Genomic DNA, 12,637 nt, shown 5'->3' on the forward strand with positions numbered 1-12,637 from the left:
ATGTTTTAGCCAATTTTCCTAAAATTTTGCTTTACGCTTTCCTCCACGACTGCCACAATATCTAAGGAGTTTTGTAGAAATCTGTTCAGATTTAGATATAGCTCCCATCAGGGACGTAGCCTGGGAGGGGGCCCTCGGGTCCATCGGTCTATATTGCAGCTATTTTATAGGCCCAATACCTTAAATCAAGAGATCGGTTTATATGGCAGCTATATCCAAATCTGGACCAATCTGGGCACAATTGAAGAAGAATGACGAATGGCCTAACACAACTCACTGTCTCAAATATCAGCAAAATCGGATAATAAATTTGGTTTTTATGGGCCTAAGACCCTAAATCGAGAGATCGGTCTATATAGCAGCTATATCCAAATCTGGACTGATCTGGGCCAAATTGAAGAAGAATGACGAATGGCCTAACACAACTCACTGTCCCAAATTTCAGTAAAATCGGGTAATAAATATGGCTTTTATGGACCTAAGACCCTAAATCGGCGGATCGGTCTATATGGGGGCAATATCAAGATGTAGTCCGATATAGCCCAACATCGAACTTAACCTGCTTATGGATAAAAAAAAAGAATCTGTGCAAAGTTTCAGCTCAATATCTCTATTTTTAGACTGTAGCGTGATTTCAACAGACAGACGGACGGACACGGCTAGATCGTCTTAGATTTTTACGCTGATCATTTACGATGATGCGAAATATATATACTTTGTAGGGTCGGAAATTGATATTGCGATGTGTTGCAAACGGAATGACAAACCATTCTTCGGTGGTGGGTATACAAATTCTAAGGTTTTAATATTTGTATACCCACCACTGTAGGTTAGGGGGTATTTTAATTTAATCATTCGGTTTGCAACACATCGAAATATCAATTTCCGACCCTACAAAGTATATATATTTCGGATCGTCGTATGTCCGTCCGTCTGTTGTAATCATTCTACAGGCTTCAAAAATTGAGATATTGCGCTGAAATTTGGCACAGATACGTCTTTTTGGTGCACGCTGGTTAAGTTCTTGAAAGGGCCAAATAGGACCATATTTGGATATAGCTGCTATATAGACCGATCTGCCGATAAAGGGTCTAATACCCATAAAAACTGTATTTTAATCCGATTTTGCTAAAAACAGTGAGTAGTTTAAGGCTTCCCGATAACTGACTCAAATATGGTTCAGATCGGACCATATTTAGATATAGCTACCTTATAGACCGATCTCCCGATAAAGGGTCTGAAGACCATAAAAGCTTTATTTATTACCCGATTTCGCTGAAATTTTAAACAGTGAGCTATTTTAAGACTCGCGATATCTGACCTAAATATGGATTAGATCGGTCCATATTTAGATATAGCTGCCATATAGACTGATCTCGCGGTCTGAAGACTATAAAAGCTTTATTTTTTATCCGATTTCGCTGAATTTTAAAACAGTGGGGTTTTTTAAGCCTCCCGTCATCTGATATAAATATGGTTCAGATCGGACTATATTTAGATATAGCTGTCATATAGACCGATCTGCCGATAAAGGGTCTTAAAAGCTTTATTTATTACCCGATTTCGCTGAAATTTTAAACAGTGAGCTATTTTTAGTCTCTACAAAAAGGCCAATATTTTGTTCTAAAAAATTTAATAGTGGCATATATATTAGACCACTCAATGTCCGTGCCGAATTTGGGTGCTTAAGTTATCCAATTTTCACTGGTGGTGGTGGGTATCCAAAGTTCGGCCCGGCCGAACTTAACGCCTTTTTACTTGTTTTTTATATATTTTTCAAAATAGACATCCCTTATTCTATCAAATTTCTTCAATATTTCCAAATTAAAAATTCCAAATAAGAACAGACATTCAAAATGATAACGGCCATTTTAAATGTCTGTTCTTATTTAAGCACAACGCATTATTAAAAAAAGTCAATTAACGCTTCAGTCTAGTACAGGTGATAAGAGTGCTCTTAACCCGTCAAGAAATAATAAAACAAAAATTAGAAATTATAAACATATTATAATGCCTTGATATATCGCAGATTATAATCCTGCTCGGTGCTTCTTAACTTGTCGGCAAAACTGATTGCCGTTATGACCAGCCAGTTTCGTTATCATGGTGATGATTTTATGGAAAGTGTAAAAAAATCAATATGAATTTATTGTGCCACTGGCGTTTCGATAATTGGCCAGTGGGGGTATACAAGCGAGTCAAGTAAAAGATAAGAGGAGTTTTCGGGGGGGACAACAATGGAGATGGGGTTTTGGTAAACATATAGGGAAAAAGTAAAGAAAGATTTATTAAACCAAGTAACAACGCGATTCTAGAGTTTTGCACACTGTTTCAAGTGTTCCTCACCATTTTGTGTAGCCTTTATATCAAATGCAGCTACCTAATGTTGTGGTTTAATCTTCGTTGTGACTACCTATTTCGGACACGAGTGCCACTTTGACTGCAAGTATTTCATGAGTTCTCTTTTCGTCCATTTTATGATAAGGAAACACGTGCCGTGTTTGCTGGAACTTTAACATTAAGCTTTTCCATAGGTCTTTGTAACCCGTGCAGCCAGATTAGAGACTCAGTTTCGACCTCGTAGCTAATATAATCCTGAATTTGTGTCCCAGAAGGACATGTAACCAAAGATACATTCTGCACGTTGATTTACATTAATTATGACAAATATGACTCATATGGTGCGATGCGTTAAGCATTTTTCTCTGGTGAAAACATGAGTCCATCAACGCCGCCATAACAACATACTTAATAGAGACCCAAATAATGATGAACTGATGATTGGTGAAATTTTTGATAGGATTAGATTTGTTTTTAAGGATTTAGAACAATATAAGAGTGAGCTGAAAGCAAATCCAAAACATATACTCTGAGTCAGAATCCTTTGGACAACCAAAAACTTCTGCCGGGCCCACATAAAGTGTCATCAGCTGACTTATAAACTGTTCCCTAAATCAGGCAGCCAAGTTTAGGGACTTTATACTCTGCTTATTTGGATATGTGGTGTATAACAATCGAATGGTGGGACACAAAGTTAATGTTTGATTTCAAAAATAGTAAAACTACATGAAAGCAAAACATGTTTGTTTCATTTGCCTGTGTTTTCATTCAACTAGAAAGAGGTTATTTTTGCTATTTTTATAAACCCAACTGCTTTTGCCCCTTAGGCTCCAATCATTCTCAGCACTCTTCTTGTACTTGGTGCATAATTTTGTTATCGTTAGAACGGAAATTAACTTAACTCAAACTTAAAAGTTTTCATATTCATATACGCTGAACGGAATAACTGAAGCAACGGAAAAGGGTCGCTTTTAGTACTTAGCAGCAAAAAAGTTCAAATCTTGCCCTAGGCCAATGAAATGTTCATTAGAGACAGGCAGTGCTTAAGACATATATCGGATGTGGGTGACAAAAAAGAAATTGAAAAGAAAGGTCGAGCATGCATGCGTTCAAAATGCGCATTATAAGTTTTAATGAAATGAAATTGAATAGAAATAATTTTTTATACTACACCCCTAAAGTTTATAACTCTGTGAATTTGTTTGAAACATCTAAAACAAGATGATGTCCACTATACCGATCGAATGGATGCCGATAACAGAATTACTTGCTTGATTCTTATTAGATGTGTTAGATTTTAAGCCTCCCGACATCCGAACCTCGACAATCCGCATAAAAGTCAAATTCTTTAACATCAGCCTTATTTGGCCAAGGACGAGCAGACCAAGGATATTTTCTACAAGCGCCTGGAGAGAGAATATGACCCCGCCTATGATATTAAAATCGTTATGGCAGATTTTAAGGCGAAGATAGGGAAGTAAGACATTTTTGGTCCAACAGTCGGAAACTTTAGCCACGAGATAACGTCCAGCAATGGGTTGAGGCTGATAGATTTCGCCGCGGCAAAAAACATGGTAGTTAGTAGCGCTAGATTTCAACATAAAAATATTCACAAAGCGACATGGCTGTCACCCCATCAAAACACGAGGAACCAAATTGATCACGTTGTGATAGATGGAAGGAATTCATCGAGCGTGTTAGATGTACGATCGATCCGTGGAGCGAATACAAATTCGGATCATTACCTTGTTGCAGCAAAGGTTCGCACCTGTTTGAACATGGCGAGGAAAGTACAATCTGACACTGCACGGGAGCTAGACATTAAAAAGCTGCAAACACAAAAGGTGGCAACGGCACACTCCACTCGACTGACCCAACTGCTTGATGAAAGCACTCCTTGTTCCGATGATATAATGGCGCAGTGGCAAACTATTGCCCACTCCATGAAAAATGCCGCGAAAACCGTACTTGGGTACCGGAAGCCTCCTCCCAGAAACCCATGGTACGACCAAGAGTGTCGAGATGTTACTGAAGCTAAGTATGGGGCATATAGAGCAACCCTGCAATCAGTAGCAACGCGCCAGATAAAGGAGAAGTATCGGGAGAAAAGGAGAGAGGAGAAACGTCTATTCCTCAGAAAAAGAAAACGGATATGGAAAGACGTGAAATGGAAAGAATGAAGTCCGGAAATTCTACCAAAGAATTAAACATCAAACCGATGGCTTTGGTGCAGGCACATCCTTCTGCAGAGACAAAGAAGGAAATCTGGTAACTGACACCGATAACATGCTGAAGATATGGAAAGAACATTTTACTCAACTGCTAGTGTCCGATGTTGGCGGCGAAGAGGATACCGCAGAACCGATCAATGATGATGGTATAGAATGTTTACCTCCTAGTCAGAAGGAGGTCCAGGTAGCAGTGACCCGACTAAAGAACAACAAGCCAGCAGGAGCCGACGGGTTACCCGCTGAACTATTTAAGACCGGAGGTGACACGCTGATAAAGCGTATGCATCAGCTTATCTGCGTATTTTGGCTAGAAGAACGCATAGCCGATGATTGGAACCTCAGCATACTATGTCCCGTACACAAGAAAGGAGACAAGACGGAATGTGCCAACTACAGAGGAATAATTTTCCTCCCATCGCATACAAGATACTCTCAAGCGTACTGTGTGAAAGATTAAAACCTAAAATTAAGACCTGGTAAATCCACCCTGGACCAGATATATTCACACTGCGCCTAATCCTGGAAGAGACCCGAGAAGGACAAATCAACACCTACCATCTCTTTGTTGACTACAAAGCCGCTTATGATACTCCTTTACGTTCAAAGGTATTTCAAGCCATGTCTGAGTTTGGTATCTCTGCAAAATTAATAAGACTCTGCAGGATGACACTTGCTGATACGCGTTACTCGGTAAGAATAGGAAATAATCTCTCCGAACCATTTAATACCATACGAGGTTTCAGGCAAGGAAGTGTGATCTCGTGTGATCTCTTTAATATCCTGCTGGAGAAGATTATACAAGATTCAGATGTGAATAGATATGGCACACTAATCACAAGAGAACACATGCTACTCGCCTATGCCGATGACATCGACATCATAGGTCGGTCACCGGAAGTAGTAAATGGAGAAAGTTGGGAACTGCTACTTTGAGATAGTCAGTAACTTCATCTTCCTCGGCACCGCCGTAACCGAAACGAATGAAACCAGTTTTGAGATAAAGCGAAGAATAATACTGGCAAACAGATGCTTCTTTGGACTAAGTAAGCAGTTTAGAAACAAGGCCACCTCTCGACAGACAAAGATTACACTATACAAGACACTGATACTATCCGTGTTGTTATATTGTTCTGAGGCATGGGTACTTGTGAAAGCAGATGAGGCTGTGCTTGGAGTATTTGAAAGAAAGATTCTTCGTAAAATATACGGACCCGTTTGCGTTAATGGAGAATATAGGCGACGTATGAACAACGAACTGTATGAGCTGTATGACGACGATAGCATAGTTACACGCATCAAAATACAACGGCTGCGTTGGCTCAGAATGGATGAAGAAGCTCCAGCAAAGAAGCCTTTTTGAAGTAAACATGGTGGTACACGCAAACCGGGAAGACCAAAAGCCCGATGGAAAGATCAAGTGGTGGGAGACATGTCGAAACTTGATGTCAGAGATTTTAGAATGAGCGCAGAAGATCGACGCGCTTGGAACCCTATTCTATGTTTGGCTAGCTGAACAGATGTTCTGTCATAGCCAATTAAAGTAAGTAAAGTAAAGACATCCGACCTAAATATGGTTTAGATCGGATTATATATAGATATAGCTGCCATGTAGACCGATCTACCGATTAAGGGTCTTAGGCCCATAAAAGCTACATTTATTTCCCAATTTTGCTGAAATTTGAAACAATGAGTTGTTGTAAGCCTCCCGACATCAAATATGGTTCAGATCGGACTATATTTAGATGTAGCTGCCCATATAGACCGATCTGCCAATCAAGGGTCAAAAGCCCATTATGTTTTAGTATTAGGATCTTTGCTTATCCTAATCTTCCCAATATTGAGTGAGTTGGTGTCGGCCCCTGTTCGTTAGCTGGTATAGAGTGTCCCGCCACTGCACCGCCTGATGGCTCAATATGAGGATATTTGCCCATCCTAGTCTTTCCAATCCAATGAAAAAGACGGTCATGACCCGTAGCTCGCCATGCCTTTACCATTGGAATTAACTTTTTCGTTTTATTTTAATATTTTACAAAAAAAGACAAATTTTAGAAAAACTTAAAAAAAAAAATTCTCTGGAAAAAAATTGAAAATAATTTTCTTTAAAGACACCACCATTGCGCAGAGGTTACCATTATGCTGAAATCCTGAGCTCAAATCCAGGCGAGAACATCAGAAAATTGTCAGCGATTGTTATCCCCTCCCAATGTTGGCGAAATTTATGAGGTACTGTGTCATGTAAACACCACTCACCAAAGAGGTGTCGCACTGAGGCATCCCTTTCTGACTCGGCTATAAAAAGGAGGTCCCTAAGCATTGAGCTATAACTTGAATCGAACAGCACTCATTAATATGTGCGAAGTTTGCCCCTGTTCCTTATCCCCTCCCAATGCTAGCGAAATTTGTGAGGTACTGTGTCATGTAAAAACTTCTCACAAAAGGGGTGTCGCACTGAGGCATCCCTTTCTGACTCGGCTATAAAAAGGAGGTCCATAAGCATTGAGCTTGAATCGGACAGCACTCATTGATATGTGCGAAGTTTGCCCCTGTTCCTTAATGTTCATGGGCAAAATTTGCAATTGCAATATTTGAGCAAAATTCAATTGGGGCCAATCATTATACCTGTGTGCGTATGATTAACATTTTGCTAAAAGGGGAAAAAATCATAATACTCATACGCATGGGAGGGCAATCATCCTAAAGAAAAAATTTCAACAAATTGTTCTCCTTAGACAATGATTCTCTTAAGACAATTTTCACAAAAAAATATTTTCTCTAAAGAAAAAAATAAATTGATTGAAATTATCTCTAAAGACAAAAATTTGATTTAAAATTTTTTCTAACGCTAAAATAAGAATGCATTTTTCCCAAAAAGTAAAACTTTTATAAATAATTTAAAACCAAATGGTGTTTTTATTAATAAATAAAATAACCCACGGTTGGCAACTAATAAATAACTAATGTCGGGTTTGGTAGTTACCCCTGTGGTAAATGCCAGTCAAAAATAACTGATGTTGAACGCATAGACAACAAAAAGAAGTTTGGAAAAAAACAGATCAACCAAAAACAAAAGAGCAGAGATGAAACGTTACGTACGACGATGTTAGCTTGCATATGCGCAAAAAAAAACAAACCTGAAATTTAGCACATATCGTTTTGGTATGACATCCAACAACTGTACCAAGTATGGTCTAAATTAGTCCATAACCTGATATAGCCGCTATATAAACCGATCTCCCGACTAGACTTTTTGAGCTTCTGAAGGCCGCAATTATTATTCGATTTCAAATTTTGAATATTTAGTTTTGTTATGACTTCCAATAACTGTGCCAAATATGATCTCTGAATCGGTTAATAAGCTGATATAGCTGCCATATAAACCGATCTCCCAAATTGACTTTCTGAGCCTCCAGAGGGCGCAATTATTGTTCGATTTGCCTGAAATTTTGGAAATGGTATCGTCTCATATCGGTCCAAAATTTGATGTAAACTCATAGTAAAAACAGCAAAAATGGTTGCTGAAACAGCAAAAAGTCTGCTGAAAATGGGACAGCAGTAATTTGTTTCGAAAACAGCAAACATTTTCTGCTGTTTTCAAATTTTTAAAGCCACTAACAAAGGATGGGGGTGTACTAATCTAATCATTCCGTTTGTAACACCTCGAAATATTGATCTATTATCTATCTACTATAATAGAATCACATAAAGTATATATATTCTTGATGGTCTCGACGTTCTGAGTCGAACTAGCCATGTCCGTCTGTCCGTGTGTCGAAATCACGATTGCGGTCGAACGCAAAAAGCTAGCCGCTTGAAATTTTGCACAGATACTTTATATCAATGTAGGTCATTGGGTCAATGTTGGTCATTTTCGTCAAATTTGGCTGAAATTTTGCACATAGTGTTCTGTTATGACTTCCAACAACTAAGCCGAGTACGGTTCAAATCCGTTTATAACCTGATATAGCTCCCATTTAAACCGATCTACCGATTTGACTTCACGAGCCCCTAGAAGCCTCAATTTTCATCCGATTTGGCTGAAATTTTTTACATAGCGTTCTGTACGTTTCAAATCGACCTCCCGATCTGACTTCTTGAGACCTTACAAGCCGCCATTTTTATTCGATTTGGCTGAAATTTTGTATATAGTGTTCTGTTATGACTCTTAACAACTGCGCCAAGTAAGGTCCAATTCGGTCTATAACCAGATATAGCTCTCATATATTAGCAGAATCCATGGTGGTGGTTTCCCAAGATTCGGCCCGACGATCTAGGCATGTCCGTCATTCTGTTGAAATCACGCTACAATCTTTAAAAATAGAGATATTGACCTGAAACTTTGCACAGTGCTATATCGGACTATGGACTATATCGGACTATATCTTGATATAGCCCTTATATAGCCTTATATGGCACAGATCGGCCCTGATTTGGATATAGCTGCCATATAGACCGATCTTTCGATTTAAGGCTTTGAGCCCATAAAAGGCGCATTTATTGTCCGATGTCGGCAAAATTTGGGACAGTGAGGTAAGTTAAGCCCCTCGACATACTTCTGCAGTATGGCACGGTCCGGTTCAGATTTGGATATAGCTGCCGTATAGACCGATATCTCGATTTAAGGTTTAGAACCCATAAAAGCGCATTTATTGTTCGATGTGGCCGAAATTTGAGACAGTGAGTTGTATAGACCGATCTCTCGATTTAAAATCATAGCCCCCTAAAAAGCGCATTTATTAACCGATTTCGTTGAAATTTGACGTAGTGACTTATGTTAGGATTTTCGACATCCGTGTCCCATATGGTTCAGATCGGTTTATATTTGAACATAGCTGCCAAAAAGACCAATATTTTGCTCTACAAAATTGAACAATGACTTGTACTTATTAGTATTTAGTCCAAATCGGAACATATTTCGATATAGCTGCTATGGGGCATAAGGTATGCACTTTTCATCGGATTTTGACGAAAGGTGATTTACCCCAGGTGGTGGGTATCTAAAGTTCGGCCCGGCCGGAATTAACGCCTTTTTGTTTGTTTTTTGTTTATTTCGGGCTTTTATAAAATTGCTGAATTGCTTGACAAGGCAATCTTCTCCCAAAACATCTATAGACGAGAAAATTTTTATTTTACAATTTTTAATCCGTTCTCTTCATGCCTTGAGCTAGAATTTTTCTGACACATTTCTATTTTTGAGTATTTCTAGCCGTTCGGCGTTAATGGGTTAACTACAATTTCCATGATATTCACCTGTAATTTTGAGAGTCAAGAGAAAATCCTTCCTGCCAAATTTTGAGACAATCGGTTAACAAAAGACCATTTTATTGCAATATTACTGAAAATCGGATGAACATATATATGGGAGCTATATCCAAATCTGAACCGATTTGGAGCAAACTTCTCAGATACTGTGAGAGTCGTTGAGGAAAGCGTCGTATGAAGTTTTAGGAAGATGGGTCAGTAAATGCGCTTGCAATGGCTCTAGCAGTGCAAATCGGGCGATATATATATATAGAGAGCTAAATCTAAATTTGATCCGATTTCCATGAAATTCACCAGTAATGTCGAGAGACAAGAGAAAGTCCTTCCTGCCAAATTTTGAGAGAATCGCTTAACAAAAGACCATTTTATTGCAATATTACTGAAAATCGGATGAACATATATATGGGAGCTATATCCAAATCTGAACCGATTTCGAGCAAACTTCTCAGATACTGTGAGAGTCATTGAGGAAAGCGTCGTATGAAGTTTTGGGAAGATGGGTCAGTAAATACGCTTGCAGTGGTTCTAGCAGTGCAAATCGGGCGATATATATAGAGAGCTATATCTAAATTTGAACCGATTTCCTTGAAATTCACCTGTAATGTCGAGAGTCATAAAAAAATCCTTCCTGCCAAATTTCGAGAAAATCGGTTAACAAATGACCATTTTTTTGCATTATTACTGATAATCGGACAAGCAGATATATGGGAGCTATACTAAATCTGAACCGATTTTTCCGAGGGTCATAAAAAAATCCTTCCTGACAAATTTCAAGAAAATCGGTTAACAAATGACCATTTTATTGCATTATTACTGATAATCGGACAAACATATATATGGGAGCTATATCCAAATCTGAACCGATTCTTTCCAATTTCAATAGGCTTCGTCTCTAGACCGAAAAACATGCCTGTACCAAATTTGAAGACGATCGGATGAAAATTGCGACCTGTGCTTTGTACACAAATTAACGTGGGCAGACAGACGGGCGGACAGACAGACAGCCAGACAGACGGACATAGCTAAATCGAATCAGAAAGTGATTCGGAGTAGATCGGTATACTTATCAATGGGTCTATCTCTCTCTTCCTTTTGGGTGTTACAAACAAATTCACTAAGTTCTAATACCCTGTACCACAGTAGTGGTGTAGGGTATAAATACAACATTTTGCCAAAGAAAATTATCCAAAAAAATTTTAAAGTATTTTTTTTTCTTCTTTTTATATTGCAAATTGCAAATTTTGCCCATGAACATTCCACTGAGGAACAGGGGCAAACTTCTCACATATCAATGAGTACAGTCCGATTCAAGTTTAAGCTCAATGAAAAGGGCCTCCTTTGTTTATAGCCGAGTCCGAACGGCATGCCACCGCTGAACATTTTTTTTATGGTCTCACCAGGATTCGAACCCATGCGTTCAGCGTCATAGGCGGACATGCTAACCTCTGCGCTACGGTGCCCTCCATATTATTTTATTTTTTATATTATTTTTATAAAATAAAATTTTTTTAATATTTTCCAATTATTTAGTTAATTATCCAAAAATGTTTCCGTAAAATTTTTGTGATAATCAAGTTTTGTTGAAATTTTTATAAAAAAATTATTTTTTTTTTAAATATTTGTAATGTTTTCTATTGTTGTTGCAGTTTTTGTTAATTTTATAGAACAATTAATGTTGTGGTATATTTTGTTTTGCATTAATTTCTGTAATTTTATTATCCCTTAAGTAAGCCTCATTTAGGGATTACTAACATATTGTCACAATGCAGAGAAAACAAGAGCCATATGCAGGCTTTGTTGTTTATAGAGCAAAACAAAACACACAATCCCCATAACATTTATACTAATAAAACCATATGTCATTGATAGGAATATTCGCCTGGGTATGCAAATGTCATTATTTGACTAAACAGGCTTTTTTTTAAACACTTGTTTTTATGACCAAATTCTGTTTAATTGTTATTAACACTTTTGGCGCAATTCATTCAGTAGCATATGTTACCATTAACTTTCTGTTAAGTTGCAAGAGTACTTATTTCAATGTGTTTAATGCAGCTTTGAGGTTTAAGCACTGTCATTGTAGGTGCAAATGATACATTAACCAATTTGTTATTCGATTTAAACCACTCGGATTATTATTATTTTTTTTTTTTTTTGTCAAGTTCATATTCACATTTACATTGCGGTTGCTCTGGCAAATCTATGAATGAAAATTCATTTTGCGACTTAAAATTTGTAAACATCTGGTACTGTGGTTGATTTACACAGTCATACACATTAACACGGTAGTTATATTACAAAAAGAAGCAGCAGTGGTGCAAGCAATAAATTATGTCCATAAATGCGTTGATGGCTTCAAGAAAACTCTGTCATTAATCAAGTTCACCACCATTGTTATTCACTTCATTCACTGTGTCGGTTGCTAGTTGATTATTGTCCCTCCATTCACGTGGTGGCACATAATGTATCAAGGGTTTGTGTGTGGTTTTTGTTTGTTTTCTCTTTATAAATCCATTCAAGGAGGATGTCTCAACCACATCAACAGATAATTCGCACACGACTAACTGGTTTTAAGTTGGCTAACAAGAACTTTACCCTTCTAGCTTTTTACATTGCACGACACAATCCACATTCGTTTGCGGTTACAAACGTTCGTGCATAAATACGTAAACAAACACAAAAGTTCTCTTTACGTGCCGTTATCACTATTTGCCCATGTATGGCAAAGAGAATATTAAAGAGAGTGCAGTAAAGAGAGTTTAAACAACAGAACCGGCATTTAATAAATAAAGTGGTCTCTTAAATGT

At 37.9% G+C, this 12,637-nt stretch overlaps 1 protein-coding gene across 5 annotated transcripts in view; it reads right to left on the reverse strand.

Annotated features, from left to right (window-relative positions):
* LOC106085555 (neprilysin-1) overlaps positions 1 to 12,378 on the reverse strand; it is an 81,158-nt gene extending 68,780 nt beyond the window's left edge. For 2 of the 5 annotated variants that reach the window (XM_013249860.2, XM_059367538.1), the window contains exon 1: positions 11,833 to 12,378. The gene's annotated coding sequence lies outside the window, so the exon portion shown is untranslated. The remainder of the gene's footprint in view (positions 1 to 11,832) is intronic. The other 3 variants (XM_013249861.2, XM_013249866.2, XM_059367539.1) reach the window with 3 other exon arrangements.
* Between the last annotated feature and the right edge of the window lie 259 nt (positions 12,379 to 12,637).

Source organism: Stomoxys calcitrans, chromosome 4, assembly GCF_963082655.1.
Source record: "Stomoxys calcitrans chromosome 4, idStoCalc2.1, whole genome shotgun sequence".
In the NCBI taxonomy this organism is placed as follows: domain Eukaryota; kingdom Metazoa; phylum Arthropoda; class Insecta; order Diptera; family Muscidae; genus Stomoxys; species Stomoxys calcitrans.